Source organism: Juglans microcarpa x Juglans regia, chromosome 4D (assembly GCF_004785595.1).
Source record: "Juglans microcarpa x Juglans regia isolate MS1-56 chromosome 4D, Jm3101_v1.0, whole genome shotgun sequence".
Taxonomy (NCBI): domain Eukaryota; kingdom Viridiplantae; phylum Streptophyta; class Magnoliopsida; order Fagales; family Juglandaceae; genus Juglans; species Juglans microcarpa x Juglans regia.
The window spans coordinates 21201717-21207043 of record NC_054600.1 but is presented as its reverse complement, the minus strand read 5'-3'; positions in this window follow the sequence as shown (position 1 = coordinate 21207043).

Genomic DNA, 5327 nt, shown 5'->3' with positions numbered 1-5327 from the left:
CACTCCCAACACACAAGTTTCAACAAACCACCAACCACATAGGTTTACTCTAACAAACCACCAACACATAATACACTCCAACAAACCACCAACAATACATGATTTTTAATTCCAACAAATAGCCAACACGCAACATACTCCAACAAACCACAACCAACACACACCATACTCCAATAATAGATCGAAAAATTCTTGCTAAGAGAATATATTTGGCTGTGTTCCATCTGCCATCTCTAGTTGTGTTTCATCTATTCCTAGTTGCATCTGTGAATGTAATAGCAGATAAAATAAGACTCACATAAAAAAATACAAATACAATGAACTCTTCAAAGTGGTAATTATACACTTTCTTGTATATCCATCACTGGATTTTGTATACTTTCTTGTGTCTCCATCACTTGTTGTTGTACATTTTCTTGAGCTAATAGTTTAATGTCTAATCCACGCCTCTGACAACATAAAAAATAATTATCACTTTTAAACCGAGTTGAAATGGTACGTTATTATCAAATACTTTTTTTATGGGTAAAAATGTATGTTATTATCAAATACTCAAAGAAAAACATTAGGTAATAATGAAAATAACTTAAAAATTAACAAGCACTCACCAGTTTACTTTTTCCTGTATCTTTTTTCTTTTTAACAGCCTTTGCTTTTATTTTTTTCACGTGTTCCTCCATCATCGACATTCTCCTCTTACATGGGGTCTTCCCTTGCCTCTAACAACATGGAGATTTAGCACATTTTTAGAACTTCTTATGTGGCTGCATTTACATTACTAACTCCAACATTAGAATCCATGTGGTGGGGTTTCAAGATGCGGTATACCTCATTCATCGCATACAACTTCAATACCATATTTTCAGTATGCCTATCACACGATATTGCATTTATTATTATCTCATAACAAATTGTCAATAGACATTTATATCTTTCAGTTTTAGCCCTTTGATCAACAATGTCATAACTGCTCGAAATAATAATATACATGTGTTTTATGTCCTTTCTCCATCGGTCCAATATATACTTTTCCGGCAACCCATGAACTTTCTTAGTTGAAAATATGGAAAGAATATGTCTGCATATTATCTATTGCATATCAAACAACCCGCAAACACACTTCACCTCACACTCAGCCTCATTAAAGTAAACAATAGAAGTAACTTCCTTGATAAAATTTTCAGCCTTAACTTCATCATCGACCGAGTAAGTTGCGATTACTCCATCCATTTTTTGGAAATGACAATGACAATATATCATTCTCATTATCTCTTGTTGAACCTCTCTAAACTTTGCATTTGTATATACCTCTTGAAACTTATTCTCAAGAGCCAAGTGTGATATGTAAGGAATAGTGAAGTTAAATGAATGGAAATCTACTTGGTTTTCGTTCTCAATTTTTTTCTTCAAGGTATTGTCGAGCTGATCAACAAACTCTTTAAAGTTTGTCCTGGCATGTACATAGCCATCAAAGATAGCGTTCATGCTTTCACTATGCAGAGTTGTACTCATTCCAGCTCAAAATGAGTTTTTTAAATATACCAGCCCAAAATTCTTTCTCCGCATATAAGCTTTGCAACCATGCATTTTCATGCAAGTTGAACATATCCTTCACGACATCCCAAGAATTCTCAAACTCATTGATAATAAGGGAGTTATAGACACAAGATAGCAACTTACTTTTCAGGCCACATTGGTATTGAGGATGGAAACAAGCTTTTCATGGACGTTTTGCAATATGTGCTACAAGCAATATCTATGCCGCGTGTTGGGAAAGAAAATGGAGATTGCATTTTTGATTGCGCGATCTTGATCTGTAATATTGATTGCGCGATCTTGATCTGTAATAATAGTATTCGGCGCTTTTTCACCCATGCAATCAAGCCAAGTTTTAAATAACCATACAAATGATTCTGTATCCTCACTTGAAATAAGGCTTGCACCCAAAATGATTAACTGTCCATGGTGATTTACACCCATGAAAGGTACAAATGGCATTCCATACTTATTTTTTAGGTATGTGGTATCGAATGTTACAACATCTCCAAACTAGATGTATGCCCCTCTACTATGAGCGTCCGCCCAAAATATATTTTTCATCCTATCATCATCATCCACATCCATTAGGCTGAAAAAATAATCATTCTTCAATTGCATCATTCCAAAATACTCAAATATTGCTTGAGCACCACCTTTACCAAGGCATAGGTATCGTGCCTTATCAATATAGTTACTACAATCTTTTTCTTCAAACGGTAGGTTTTCAAACCCACCAACCTTAGTCACAAGAGCATAGAAACTCTTATTCAATCATATACTAGCTTGATTATTTGTATCCAGCACCCTCCTAACAAACTCATTAGCTTCTCTATTGCATCTGAAGAACCTAGATTTTTTTGGACTGAGCACATGATTGTGTATGTTAAAGATTGATGTGACACACAACTTCCCATCCTTCAACAACACATTCATCCTTGCCTTACAATCTGTCTTGATTGTGGGTCGAGGCTTGGAGACATTTTACTTCTTATTCCTTGCCTTGCCACCACGAGCACATCCCAGAGTGACATATTTGATAGTCTCATCCTTCTCCCTTCTACTCCTTTGTGTCATTACTCCAAAACCATATTGTTTTCCGTAATGTTTATAGTAAGTCATCAACTCATTCTCAGATTCAAAGCACATTCATACTTTTGGCTCCTTAGTGATATCACCCCCATCAGTAGGATCCACATGTAGTGATCCAGAACTGCCAGATTCTTTGGTATCAACAATATTACTCAAAGATGCAGTACATTGTGCTTCAACTTCTATCGAGTCTAGTGTGGTCTCACTAATTTTTTCAATAAAATTACTTTGTTGCACTTTATTTTCTTGCAAATTAGAAGAAAAAATTATTGTATGATAATATATCTTCTAATAATTTAAAAGACACAACATATGAAACCGCCATTACATCACCTTGCCAACACATGGATCTGGTTTGGCATTTGTCAGAGGAACAACTGCTACACTAGAATTTACAGCTACACTAGAACTGAAAGCTACACTAGAGCTGGCGCTGGTTGTGGGACTACACATGGGAGCAGAAGTAGACATGACAGCAGAAGTATCCATTGTAGCAAAAGTAGAGTATGGGTGTTGCTACAGCTAAAAACAAAAATTTAAAAATAAATAATTAGACTAAATATTCAAGTTTATAAAATTAAAACACATGAACTGTTTTACCATCCAATGATCACTTGGTTGTTCCATGGATATGGGTATGTAGTTGGAGGAGGTCTCAACATTGGTATGACGGAACTATACAAGGTAGCAGAACTACTTAAGGCAACAATGCTTGACATAGCAACGGAAGTAGAGTTCCATGGTTGTTGCTGCAGTTTTTTAAAAAAATTAAAAATAAATAATTAGACTAAATATTTAAGTTCATAAAATTAAAGCTGATAAACTACTTTACCATCCAACGATTACTTAGTTGCTCCATGGATATGAGTATGCAATTGGAGGAGGTCTCATCATTGGTATAGCGGAACTATACAAGGTAGCGGAACTACTCAAGGCAGTAGTATTTGAAGTGGCAGCAGAAGTAGAGTTCCATGGGTGTGGGTTGGCACTTGGAGGAGGCATAAAATGTGGTAGCCACAAAGGAGGCATTGTACTGTAGTAACTTGGCATGTAGTTTGAAAAGTCTAGATAAAGTGGTCTTGACCTGTCCTTACATATAGGAGCATAATGTTAATCAACCCAGATGGGTAGTGACTACATATATATTAAACACACGCCAATTGTGTGTGTTGTGTACAATACTTGGGTTGATGGATTGGTGAGAGGAGGTGTTATGGGGCATGCATTTTCTTTTTCTTTCTCCATCTTCACAATTACAAATAGAAGTTGAAATATTTACTAAAATGTTAGAAATGTCTACCGCCGTATCTCTTAAGAAAAAGATCATCTCAAGTACATTTGAAATAGATAGTTGATCTAAAATATATGGAAAAAAAAAGTTCAACAATATTTCAAACTATATAAGAGAAAGAAAATTCCAAATGCAACATAAAAATTGAATGTGCTAACATTATTATGAGCTTCCAAAGTTAGGAGTCAAATGCATTTAAGAACTTCAAAAATCTGCTTTTTGGTATCCAAGAAACTTGAACCCATTTCCTGAACCTTTTCAATTGTTTTCTGCACCCACCCTCATGCTTTGCTCCCTACTTTGCAAAGCGGGCCCCTAGCTTATTACCTTTTTGACATTTTGGTGTTGGATCTTTGACTTGAAGTTCCCCACACTCACACAAATATATATATTTATATTTAGTTACAATAATCTTTAATTTGTAGTGTTTTCAGTTTTAGTAGATGCCTGATGTCCACCTCCAGAGATCTCTCACATTTTTTTTCACATTCCATAAACAGAGATGTCCTTTACTAAATATTTGTGGGAAAATGTTAAATATTCTACCTTAATTATCATGTCCAAAATGTGGTAATATTTATTAATCTTATATTTAATTTTGGAAAATAATAAAATTCTATCTGATTAAATTATTATTAAGCAACACTATATAAATACGCAAATTAAGCACAATGCCATAATGATGATGATGATGATGATGATGATGCTTAAATAGGGAGTCTGCATGGGAGCTCTACCTCCAGAGGAGTTAATAAGCAAGAACACAATCACATTTGGTTCATCACATATTTGGAAGGCTTCACCGAAAGCAAGAAAAGAACAAAAAAATAATCGGCAACATTTACCAAGAAAGAAATGAGCTTACTTAGGTGAGAGAAGAGACTATGTAGTCCTTGGGGAGACTGAGATTGCAAGCCAAGTCTTCTTCATTTTCTTTGAAATTTTGGAACCTTATATGGTTTTCCCTCTTCAACTGCCTTTTTCAATTTTTTTTAATAAAATGCGCCATGTCAGCACGGTGCACAGGGACTCTGCATCCATACACTTGTAGGTAGCGGGATTGAAGCATTTATCTTGCAAGAGAAATAAGGAACATGTTGCAAATTATTTGTAGCCACAAAGATTAGTTATATATTATTAATCATTGCTAGTGTCGTGTTTCCCACAATGTAATTCACAAGAAGTAATGTATATTTGTTTGCATAGTTTATAATTTGCATCACTTTCTAAATGTATGTTTATTTGCGATGAAATATCTTTCTAGAAATAATTGATTGCGGGATGTTTATTTTCAATGGCAACAAATTGTGGGAAATAACTCTGTTGAATTTTTAGGGCATTTTTTCATTTGCTGAGAATACAATTAGCAAGGAAGACGCAAGTAAACTTGTAAATATTATACTTTTTT